This window comes from Dermacentor silvarum, chromosome 1, assembly GCF_013339745.2.
Source record: "Dermacentor silvarum isolate Dsil-2018 chromosome 1, BIME_Dsil_1.4, whole genome shotgun sequence".
In the NCBI taxonomy this organism is placed as follows: domain Eukaryota; kingdom Metazoa; phylum Arthropoda; class Arachnida; order Ixodida; family Ixodidae; genus Dermacentor; species Dermacentor silvarum.
Window position 1 is genome coordinate 287,125,501 of NC_051154.1, and position 13,610 is coordinate 287,139,110.

Below are 13,610 nucleotides of genomic sequence, written 5' to 3' on the forward strand. Positions count from 1 at the left end.
AAGGAAGTCGCGAGGCCTCGATCGCCGCTGCGAGAGCCAATCAGTCACGAGATAACGAGAATTGCAGCTTCCGCACTACTTTTGTGCTAAATAGCGAAAGGATTTGCTCATCCATTATACTAATAAAATCGTGCTGACGTAGTAAGGATTTGCTCATTGTTTTCTGGATACCCTGATAATTCGGACTTTTTTTTTCAATCCCGTGAAATTTGAATCAACAAGGTTTTACAGTAATATGTGACATATACTGTTCGAGCTATTCGATTTGAAATTATTTGACCAAATCACTATTCGCTTCGAACCTCAAATCCACTATTCGCCCATCCCTAAATTAGCTGTAATTTTATTGAAACGGAACGAAAGTTGTGGTAATGGAGGGAGGGAGGGGAGGCGACGTTTAGCTGCGGCACCAAATACGTATTTATATAAAAATGTGGTGAGGCGAGAAGGTGGGAAAGACTTCGGACGCTGCTCGACGAGTGTCCCGTTCTGATCTCGTTGAAAACTTCCGAGCCGCCCCCAGAGGCACAGGCTACAGTCACCAGCGCCGTGCGCGTTCGGTGCGAACGCGGGCAAAACGCCGACGGCGTCGACAACAGTTCGGCGCATTGCTGGTGCTGCTGCATGTCTAAGTTTATACAGCTGATAAAACTACTATCCTTACTCCGTATATCCCTCTACTAATTTGCTATCGCAATTGATGCTTCACTTTTCGGGTGAAACTGCGACATTTTTTTTAACATGCTTACTAATGAGTGACAGCATCAGGCAACATGGTGTCAGCCCATCTTGATGTAAAAGAAAGTTCCGTTTTACTCAGGGAATTTAGCAAAATCACTCAGGGAAAACCTGGAAAACAGGGAATCTGAAAATGTCAACTTGGTGGACACCCTGGTAACGTGACCTAATGAAGGCCAGAAGCGAGCCAAATCATGTCCCGCCGCGTATAATATATTATTAATGATTAGCAAAGTAAATTCATGACTGAATAATGATTGGATTATGGTAGTTAAGGTTGATTAAGGTGGATTAAGGTTAAAGAAGGAGGGCTAAGGTTGATTAAGGAGGATTAAGTTGGATTAGGGTTGTTTAGGGTGGATCAAAATGTAATAAGGAGAATTAGGGTGGATTAACGTGCATCAAACAAGATTAAAATGGATTAAGGTTGCTTAAAGTGTATTAAGGAGGATTAGAGTGGAATAAGGTCGAATAAGGAGGATTAAAATCGATTAAGGTGCATTAAGGAGGATTAGGGTGCATTGAGGTGGATTAAGGTCTATTAAGGTGTATTAAGAAGGATTGAGTGGATTAAGGTCGAATAAGGTGCGTGAAGGTGGATTAGTGTAAATTGAGGTAAATTACAGTAGATTTTACAAGACTCGCATTCGCCTCTTAGGCGATAGCTAAGGAGACCTGGTAATCTTTTTCAGCTCTTGCATTTGCTTTGAACTGGGCTGCCATGCACGCCTGAGTGGGTGACGATTATTTGGTTTTCTCAAGGATACAGGCAATGGGCACGAGGCGATCGCACACCGTTGCTCTTGACTTCTAGGCGGAGGCCGGGAATCTTCGCTTTAGTACCGAATGCGTTAAAATCACCTTTCTTCGGTTTTGTTCTGTGGGTAAACCTTTTCTATCCATGTAACATGAGCCGATTTCATTGTATCAATGTGCTTTGATTACGAAGCTTGAGCAATAAATAATGATTATGGCTATGATGTAGCAATGCAGGGAATATTATGTAGGCAATAATGTTTAGCACTGCAGCGTATTAGCCACTTGTACTTGTATAAAGGACGTTTTATTCATCCTGCCTGAGTGATTAACTCTTCGATAAATGTTCTAGCTACATTTCACTGAAGACCAATTTGAGCCGCGCATATTACAAGAACTTGGAAAAAAAAACCTGAAGCCCAACGCAGTTCAAACAATTTTCTCCCACCGACCTGTCGTGAAGCACAGGAAGCCCCCTCGACAGCGACATGAACCTCGAACTGACAGTAGTAAGTGATTGCTGCTGCTTGCTCCTTGTCCCGCCTCTAATAATTTCAGCAATAATGATCTCGGTCGCTTAACGACGCAGCTAACGACACTATGATCTTTTAAGCACAGCCTGTCGCCACCGCATGCTTGAGTGAGTGAAATAACTTTATTGAAGTCCAGAGAAGACGCAGGGGAGACCACGTGTCACCCGGCTAGTCCCACGTAGGGAACGCCTAGCCGAGCTTGACGGCCCGATCGCGGGCACATTGGACGGCCAGGGTTTGGTCGTTGAGTTCGAGGCTGCCCAAAAGAACAGCCCACCAATCCTCGCTGAAGGCGGAGCCGATGGCTTCACACTCCCACAACACATTGTTCAATGTTGCCGTTAGTTCACAGGTAGGGCAGTCCGCACTGGGATACCTTTCAGCGTGACACGGGGGTTAACCGCAAGGTTAGGATACGCACGAGCTTGTAAAAGTCGAAGGATCACCGCCCGCGCCCTGCATAAGGCAGGGTGCGGGAGGCGGAATACCCGTCTTGCCAGATATTAATGCTTGGTGATCTCATTATATGTCATCAATGGTTCCCCGCGGGGTAGGGGTACTGCGGAGGCGGCGCGGTCAGTGAGTCCTCGCGCGGCCTCGTGCGCGCTTGCGTTAGGGTTAGAGGGAGAGCCCTCAGTCGACCCCAAGTGAGCGGGAAACCAAATGAGAGAATGCGGAGAGATACTTTTCAAGCTTTGGAGAATGCGAAGGGCCTGAAGGGAGACGATCTCGGTATGATAGGCCTTAATGGCCGCCTCATAATCGCTATATATTGCCTCTCTGTGACCATCGAGCACAGCCAGGGCGATTGCAACCTGTTTGGCTACAATGGCCTTGAAGTGCGTACTGTAGCGCAGCAAGTGATCCTGGAAGTAGAGTGGACGACGGAGACGGCGAACGCCTTTTGTTGGACATATGCTGCGGCATCCACGAAGCTTGCCTCAATGTGGTTGTTACGGACATGTTCGAGTAGAGCTCTACCCCTGGCCCTACGTCTGCCGACGTTGTGTGCGGGGTGCATATTACGGGGAATGGGCGCGATGTGCAGTTGAGATATGATGTCGCTGGCTATCCGCACGGCCTCGGGGCACTGGTCGACAGGGTAGAGGTCCATCTCGTCGAGTATCTTGCGGCCCACCGGGGTGCCGGATAGCTTGAGCAGCTGTGAACGCTCTTGCGCCTCTATTATTTCTTCAAGCGTGTTGTGCACTCCGATCTTTAACAGGTTTTTGGTGTGAGTGCTTACAGGTAAGCCGAGGGCAAGCTTGAAGACCTTTCTGATGAGGGAATATAACTTGTTCCTCTCTGCAACATGCCAATGATGCATGGCTTCCGAGTATGAAAGGTGGTAGAGCACAAAAGCATGTATAATGCGGATGAGATTGTCTTCCATGATTCCCCGGTGCCTTTTGGCGATCCTCCGGATGAGGCCGAGAGCACTCTCCGTCTTGGCGATGATACTTCTGAGTGCGGCACCATTGGCACCGTTAGACTCGATATACATCCCCAATATTCGGAGCGAGTCCACTCTGGGCACCGGCGACTCGTCACCAGTGAAAAGCCGTATTTCGCTTTCGGACGCCGGTTTCCAATCACGATGGCCACCACCTCTGGGTCTTTTCTTGTAGAGAAGTAGCTCAGACTTGGATGGAGAACATCTGAGCCCAGTGGGGCGGAGGAAGCGCTCGGTCGCATCGATGGCGCTCTGCATAGCGTCCTCAACTTGGCCGTCGCTCCCGCCAGCGCACCAGATGGTGATGTCATCTGCGTAGATGGTATGGTTGATTCCTTGAATCTTGGCGAGCTCCTTGGAAAGCCCGATCATTGCGATGTTGAATAATGTTGGCGAGATGAATGAGCCCTGAGGCGTGCCACGTGAACCGAGGATGATTTCTTGCGAGAGGTATTCTTCGATCTTGAGCTTGGCAGTTCTCTGGCTAAGGAACGATCGGACGAAGTCGTAGACTCTCTTTCCAAACACGAGGCCGGTAATTGTCTGGAGAATGAATTCGTGTGAGATATTGTCGAAAGCCTTCTCCAGGTCTATTCCAAGGATTGCTCTGGTATCTCCCGTGCTCCGGTCGATGACCTGATGCTTTGCCCGCAATCTACAATGCGTCGGCAATAGGGCCCCCCGCTAATCAAAGTCACAATTTTCGACTATCCTACTACATAATTTAACGATATGTCGATGTGAAATATCAAAATACCTTATCCAGAGGCGTTTCTTTTGTCTAAAAATATAGAATGCCTTCTCCCATAGGTACACCGAGTATTTTTTAAGCTTCATTGACACCGACGCCTAAAGAATAATCTGTAAATACCTTTCCTCAGCTTCTGTTATTGTGGGCGATGAGTGATTGCCGGCACCGCTTCATCGCACTGAAATTGCGCAACCGTCCTATTCAATGCAGAAACCACAGCGCAAAAGCTACTTTGACATTGAGACAAACACATGGACGGACGATGCACTCGCCAGTAATTCATTATAAGAAGGCACGCTGAATATAATACCTGCGGTGCACATGCGCGTACATGCAAGAAACAACTGCCAAACCCAGAGCGATTTGCCACAAGCAATACTAGATCAGATGTACAAAGTAAAGCAGCGTATCATGTAGCAGGAAAAATAACTGGAGTATAGAACTCGCCTCAAAACTCCTTTTACATCAGTGTGTGTCATTCATACGGCTTTAAGATGAAACCGACCTCCTCATGAAAGTTGCCTTCAGCATTCTCCATGCTGTATTACCATTTTTCAAGATTTTCTACGCCACTGGGGTGCGCAACTGGCCCAAAATCATGCGCCTCCATCGAATTCTGCGGCCCGTCCGCGGGAGCCCAGGCGCAATAGCGTGACGTGCGCAGCGCGCGCAGCCGGCGGGTGAGGAGAATCGAGGAGGAAAGCGCGGTGGGGAGGAGAGTCGCTACTTTCAAATTATCAGGATCGGCCCATATTTTTGGATTCAGCAAACACATTAAGCCCTGTAAAAACTGCCTTAAAACAGGCCTAAAACTCGACTCTAACCCAACTTCGGTTTACAGCAACCTTATGCAAAATACAATAGCGGAGCTCCTGTCCCAGGAACTAATTACCCGGTCTGAATATCGCTTCATGATGCCCAATAACAAATAAACCGGCCGATTTTACCATCTTCCTAAAATACATAAGGTTCCCATAGAAGACATATCTACAGCAGAAATCCCCAAGCAGGCCTATAGTGTCTAATAAGAACACACCTACCGAGACACTGTCTAAATTCTTAAATAACCATCTGTCAAACATCCCCACCAACCTACCATCTTTTGTTCAAGATACAGCCCACTTATTTCTAATTATCGACTCGATTAACGCCAACCAAGTCGTCTCCAACCGCGCTATTCCAGTAACTTTAGATGTTTCTGCTCTTTACACTAACATACCCATGAGTGAAGGAATTGAAGCCGTGTCCGTCGCAGTCAATCCTCCAGCGCACGCTCCTGAAGTTTACCTATCCCTTCTTGAGTTAGTGCTCGCGCTCAACTATTTCGAATTCGATTCTATTCACTACTTACAAACTTTCGGCACAAGCATAAGAACAGCATTCGCTCCCATGTATTCCAGTATTTTCATGGGACAGCTAGAAGAAAACGTGATAACATCGTACCCTTTAAAACCCAACACCTACCTGCGTTACATTGACGACATATTCATAATATGGGAACACGGCGCAAACGTGCTAACCGACCTAATTAGCCATTTCAACTGCTTTCACCCGAGTATTCAGTTTACTGCTCACCACTCTCCTAGTCTAATCAATTTCCTCGACACGAGAAAATGAAAATGGCTAATGGCTTACGTAGAAATGGCTTACATAGAAAATGGAAAACGCAGAACGACACTTTACCGGAGGCCTACGGATAGTCAGCAGTATTTAAACTACATCAGTCATCACCCGTGACACTGCAAGCGAAGGATTTTTGTCGGACAAGAGAAACGAAAAAAAAAAAGATTCTGTAGCGAAGAGAACGATTATATCCACCACCTAAATGGCCTTAAAGTAACGCTAGCGGAACCAAACTATACACAAATTCCTCTCGACCGGGCTTAGAGATTAGAGAGGCAATCGACATTAGCTAAGAAACAACGTACACCAAAATCTGTTAGGCCGCCAGCCTTTATAATAAAATATTCGAATGCCCTGCCAAACATAAACAACATCCTACGAAAATACCAGCCAACATTTCCCAGTAACGAGGGACTGAGAAAATCGTTCCCGGATGTACCAAGGGTTACCTATCGCCGCAATGGAAACTTTAAAGACATGTTAGTGCATGCAAAAGTCAGCCAACATCATTCCCCGTAATAAAAGCATTCCCCGTAATAAAAGCATGCAGTGAAAAACATGCAAGCACCTTCAAAGTGACGTTAAAATTAAAAGCACCGCAAATAGCTATACGCATGAAGTGAAAACTAGCTTTACTTGCACTAGTTCCGATGTAATTTATATCCTTGAATATTCCTTCTGTAAGAAACAATATGTCGGTGAAACGGGGCAATCAATGAACATCAGGCCAAGCGGACATCGATAGCGAGAGCCTGAGTGATCCGCGGGCAGCCATCTTTTATTCCTTTCGGAACGGGTCAGTCTGTGGCTATTCAGAGAAATTTTCAGTTTTGTTCGGCATAATAATGCATTTTTTTCGCGTACACGTCACTTTGACATGGTGAGTTTTCCCAGTTTTGAGAGGTCGCGTGACAGAGAGGCGAAGTGGGCATATCCAGAAAACATTGGACCAATAACAGAGGACTAATGGTGAAAAGGCGTCGAATGAGGAATGATTATTTTTCTTTTGTGCAGTTTAATCATGCATAATCAGTGTGTACACGTTATATCAGATGGGGAGCTGTCGCGGTTTTCGTGACGTCGCGTGACAGACAGGCGAAGTTGGAAGTGGCCCGAAAATGTTTTGACCAATCGTGGAGGTGAATTGCAGAAATTGGAATCAAAACAGTTTGGAATCTTTTTACGTTATAGCGCCCCTAAAACACAATGATGGCAGAGAAATGTGATGAGCAATTAACAATACATATACATATGAAACAGGGCGCGGATCAAATATACAAGAATAACACCTAACAGCATTTCACTAAAATAAAGTTCAAAAGAAAACAACGATGTCATACGCGTGGCCGGGCAGCAGCAGCAAGACCATGAACCGTGAAGTCGGCGCGCGGAGCTTTCCAGAAGAATGCTGGCGGGCCGATCTTGCTGAGGCGGCTGCAATTGCTGGGCTGGATTTCCCGGGAGTCTAGGTTTGACGTCTTCTCTCAAGCAGGTTGAGCTAACTTAAGGCGATCTACCGTGAGCTTCGTTGCAGACGTTGGTTTCAAAACCACTCGAAATCTCTAAAAAATATGCCGCTCCGTGAGCATAGCAACCCCTTTATATTGTGCTTACACAAAAGCATTAATATACTTTCATGATCAGTAAGCTTTCTTTGTTGTCATTGCAGGACGAGAGGGTTCCACTCACCCCCTGTGTGGTGTATTCTGGCCACAACCTGGAACAGGCAGAGTTTCTCCACCTCTGTGTCGACAAGGAGCGGCTGTTCATGGTCAAAAATGCGGAGGAAGGGGTCATCGCAATCATGAGTGCATTTTTTGTATTGAACATAGTATATGGGCCTAAATACTTCAACACCAGTGCAGTACTGGAACGATTGTCTTTTGGTTTGAATATAAGAATGCCAAGTGGTTGTTACAAAGTTTGTGAACAGAGTTGTGCAGGCAATGCGACACGGAGGTTCATGTATGTTACGATATGAATGCTAGCCTGACAATTTTGTGCAATTGCTTGAGCAATAGTTTTGTGCAATTTTTATTGTATCATTTTCTTTCTTTTTGATCACGATAATAGCATTATCCAGTAACTTCTTCCGCTGCCTCTGTGCCAACCACATTATCTATAGACTGCACCTTTTTCTGTTCTGATGGCAGACAATGTACTAGTGCCCAAGTGTAGGGTCAGCGAAAAAGAAACGTGGTGTACTGTAGTCTGCACTGATTTATCGAATACGTTGCTGGGTGTTGCTATGTTCTGAATAGAACATTGCAATACGTCTAGTTCTTATTAGGTCTGCCTTAACATTAATGTGTGTGAAACACTTGTCAGCAGTCTTGTACAAAGATTATAGCTTGCTTGCTCTTCCTTAACATAGTTTGTTTATGAAACCTATTTGCCAGCCAGGGAACAATGTCCCAGCTTATAGGTACTGCATGATACAACTGTTAACGTTTGTATTCCCTTATAGGGCACATCAACACTGGCAGCCAGTGCTTAACTTTTCGTAACATGCTGCTTGGTCAATATTTTATATTTTGCGCATGTGTTGCATAGTGTAACCTGCCGAATACAAGTGAAAGTTTTTGTGGTTTGACTGTCCTTTCATGAACTATGTTTTATGTTTATTATGTATAACTGAGGAGCTGACGCCTGACGTACTAGTCAAAACTCAACAGAGTATCCAATTTTTATAAGGTTTTACAAAGTTTTTACAAGTTTTGGATTGTAAAAAATGTTGCGTGGAACAATTATCAGGCTGAAGTACTGTTACATTGTCATGAATACCGGCAGCCTTTGCTTAACTTTTATGAATCTGGTGGCAGGCTGTAGTATCTTTAGCTCGTTTATTTTTTGTGCATGTGTTGCCAATGCCTCATCCGAGTGAAAGCTAGTCGCTTATATACTACATATACTGGTGTTTCTACAAAGAATTTACGTAATATTTAAAAATAGCCGTTCTGAAGTACAAGGACGGCTCGTTAGAAGACATGCGGTCAGTGGTGCCGACCATGGGTGGATAGGTGATATCTGGTAATTAGTTGCTAATTAACAATCTAATATATCTTACTTTTAGTTTCAGCAGACTCATTGTAACTAGGAAATTAAAGCAAGCTCTCTGCGCAAGACATGTGAACTTTTGGATCTGGAAAAATACAATTACCCGCAGAACTGTGGCGTGATGAATTTATAAATTGGCTGTCTGAGCACGCGAAACTGAAACTGAGATGCTGCTGAAACTCAAGGCAACATTTTGCTTACATCGCCCAGCATCGGGCTACCAGCACACTGCATGAATCCCTATTGCTGCCCACTGTTGGGTGATGTGAGCAGAACGTCCCCTCGAAGGGCGCGTCTTTGTGCTCACTGCAGCCTCGGGTACAGTTTTGCGTTCTGTGATAGCCAAAGTTCATCGTGCTACAGTTGTGTGGGTAATTGCATTTTTTCCAAGATTCTAAAATCTATATGTGTTGTGCAGAGAGCTTGCTTCAATTTTCCGATTACGATGAGTCCACTCAAACTAAAAATAAAATGTATTTTATTTTTGTTATTTAGCAACTAATTACCATGTATCACCCATCACTTCCTGGTCGACACTGCTGGTGGCATGTCTCCAAAGGAACCGTTCTTTTATTTCGGAACGGCTGTTTTTACATATCACCAATGTGTTTGTAGAAACACCCTCACAGAGTTGTGTGATATTACTGTTGAACAAATCTTATTGTGTAGTCAGGTGAAACATGCACAGATGAAGAGCAGATATATACGTGGTGTCACCTCTGTTAATGTACTATAATTTTTTTGTGTGAAGGCCACCACACAGTTTTTTTGCAAATGGCTGCTCTGCTTTTACTCACTCGTACTCTCTCACTTGTACTCAGTATACACGTATATTATACCATAGATATACTGTGATCCATGTGAATTACTGTGATCAGTTGCAAACTATATTGTTAACTGCAGTGATACTTTACAAATAATGTTTGTATTTTATTCCTCTTTGTATGAAATACAATAAAGTTCATTCACATTTTCTTTTCAAATCCTTATATATAGGTCCCATATATATGCTTCACCATTTAGTTAAGCTTTGCATTTTTGTACAAATGCAGCAGTGACTTCTTTTGCATGTCCATGGAGTGAAGCAGAATGCATATTAGCCAGAGATCTAAGACATGCTAAATGTGATGTTTTTGTGTGTGTATAGTGCATGTGTACGATACGTATAACTTGTGTTGAGCTTGAGCAGATTAAAAAAAAAGTGATACATCTCGGATGACTGAGACCATGATGCATATTGAACTCCTGCATGAGACAACATGCACTTTTCAAAGCACGGCTCATGGAATAATATTTTAAATCTCCCCATGCATAATACATATTGTTTAACTATATTTTGACTTTTCAAAGCACGGCTCATAGAATAATATTTTAAATCTCCACATGCATAATACATATATATTGTTTAACTATAATTTAACTTTAAGAAACCTTTAGGTTCAGGCAACTGTAAGCAATGTACCATAGGTCTCATTCATCTATAAAGTGTTCCACTTTAAAATTCGGTTCAAGCTATTTGACATCTGGTACAGGGGCTGTACACCCATCTGGCACCCTCCACAGTGGGTGTTAAATAAGGAAAAATAAATGAAGGGTGTAGCTGCCAGCCTTCGGTTGGGGTGTTTTCACAACACCCTACACTTTCTTTACATGGGCACCCTTGTTTTAGGGTGTGCCGAAAAGGCACCTTGTAAAATAGGTGCTAACTTACACCCTTAGGGTGTCGTCTCTGCGACAAGCCTATTTGCACCCTTTTGGGTGTGAAAACTTTTACTGTGCACGGACACACCTAAAAAGCTTCCCAAAGTCGTCGCCGAGCATTTCAACCAACTAGGTCATAACTTTGATAAACTTTAACTCTGCATACTACAGTCAAATTTCCATTCTGCGCGAGACAGAAAATATAGAGAATCGTACCGCATCTATATGTTCAAGACAATTTAACCAGTAGGCATAAACGTTTAAAAGGGAGCTTTAATATCTATTCGCTACGCTAAACTTCAAACAATAGGCAACAGCATTTAGTTATTTTTCATTGATTTGCTTAGCATTTTCTTTGTTACTGCGATGGCAATAATATTCCCAACCTACCTTTTCCTTCATTCATTCCTTTCGTTCTTTCATTCGTAAATGTATCCCTATTTTTTTGACGAGCATCATTTTTCTACCTTTATTCTCTCTTTCAGAACGACGATAGTTAACTGACCTCCAGCGAAGCAGATATCCCCCCCCCCCTTCCTATTGTCCAGGGACCTTCCACGAAAAGCGGAACCTACAATGACACGTCAACTGGCTGACGCACTGCTCTGCATGCATCACAATCCTCCACCGACGTTCCTCGCCGCTAACACACCCTCACTCGTTACCTCGCTCACCTGTCTTACCCTCTCTCCACTTTAGAAGAACCGTACCTATATATACTGTGCCAAGGAGAGCATACGTCGCCTTGAAAAAGACAAGTCCACTTGTCGTAACGTTGGCTCCTGCTCTCACCTTCTTCTTGTGTTGCTCGTCGTCTTGAGTTTCATCTTCCGCATTCCCGGTGTTTTCCTTGGATGCATATATTCAAGGAACTTGAAGTCCGTATCCCGTGCTGTTGTTTTAGGCGTCTCACAAACATTTTGATTAGCGAAACCTTGGAATGCTTCAATGAGTAACTTTATACAAATGCTGCATGTAATGAACCTACACAGAATAAACATTTATCACTCGTCACTCAGAACACTGCTTCGTACTTCAAATAAATATAAAGACCGTGCACTGCATAGTTCACCGAGAATACCAGGGAAAAGAACTAAATGCCGTCTATAACGCATAAAAATTGGGGGAAAGCGAGTATTCAGTAACTGTTTTCAGAGCACATATGCAACCGACACACTCTAAATTTTCGGTACATGTCACCAAAAAAAAGGACCTCATGTCGTCAAAATATGAAATATCTGCGGCTCTTGTTCCTGCCGGAAAACAATTTCTAGTTTAACGCTTAGAAACAGCCTGAAAATGAAATCAACAAACTCAGAAGTGACACATGCCTTTAGAAAAAAAGTGTTCTATTGGTATTGAAATGGCTATGCACGTTCAACCAAAGTCATTTTCACGAACATATCTACGATAAGTCTTGATTACACAATGCAATTCGACAGTTATACCTCTACGAAGATTTACGCTCAACCAAAGTCATTTTCACGAAGATATTCTTACACAGTGGTGTATAAGACAGTCCCACTCCATGAGGACGCTGATTGCTTGTCACGTCATCCAGCAGACCCACCTGAGACCGGCGAGTCAACTTGCGTCCTCGCGCTTACCGCGTTTGGCGACATCGCCGATGAGCCACGACGTGACCCTTACCTGAGAGATATTATTATCAGCCTGACTTACCTGACAAGTTCCCCCTCTTTGCGTATGTTTGTGCTGCAAGATGGTATATGGTACAGTTACAACATGCACTCTGATGACCTGCACTGCTGCTGGTCGTTCCCAAGTATAAGCGTGAGACTTACTCGCACAGTTGCATGATGTTCCGACCGCTGGTCATCTGGGAGTCTCAAAGACATATGTCGTAACTTTTTGCCCGTTATTTACCGCTCCATGTGCCGTTACGTCGCCTCCTGTAAATCTTGACAGCACCGCAAAAAACCAGCAGCCCTACCAGCTGGCCGTCTTCAGCCCATTGAAATACCATCGTTCTTCCTGGCTGGTCTTATTCTCCTTGGCCCTTTTCCTCTATCGCTTAGCGGGAGCAAATGAATAGCAGTTGCTACGGACTACAACAACCGGTACGCGATCATGCGGGCTCTCCCTACCAGTTGTGCAACCTACGTCGCTGACTGCGTTCTCGAAGCTGTGATACTTCATCACCGCGATCTCCGACGACTCCTGACCGACCGGGGTCGCTACTTTCTCTCACAGGTACTCCAGGACATCTTGCACACCAGCGCTACAAATTGTAGCACAAGTTTACAACGGCGTATCACCCTCAGACCAACGGGCTCACAAAGCGGCTCAATAGAACTATCACAGAAATGCTCGCTATGCACGTCTCTATCGACCACCGTTCGTCACACTCACCTACAGTACATCCCGCCATAATTCTGCTGGTTTCTCTCCATTTTTTGTCTTGTATGGACGAGACCCTATACTACCGGCTGACATGATCCTCCCAGCTGTTCTCGATACAACGTCAGAATAGGCCCGTGGTGCCATATCTCGAGCTGCAGAGGCACGTGAGATTGCACGCCTGCGTCTGACCACTTCCCAGGAAAAGAAACAACACATGTATGAGGCTCGTTACCGCGATGGCCACTTTAGCCCTGATGACATCGTGCTTCTTTGGAAACCAGCACGGCGAGTTGGTCTTTGTGAGAAACTGATTTCGCCCTATTCAAGCCCGTACCATGTCTTGCATCAAGTGCCACACGTGACCTACGAGATACAACCTCTCGATACCTCCACACAAAGAACATCCTTTAATATCGTTCACGTCGCACGACTGAAGCGATATCACACGAACATACCAAGCGCCAGGACAGCCCATTCGCCACCGGGGGTCATGCTACGAGGCGCTGCAGTAGCGAACGATGATGACAGGACTGACGAAGACGACGAACGCCGATAGTCGCGCGCACGGGCTTCATCTTGCATGCCTGTCTTCTGCCCGTTGTATGTATCTTGTAAATATATTATCAAGCGTCCTTTC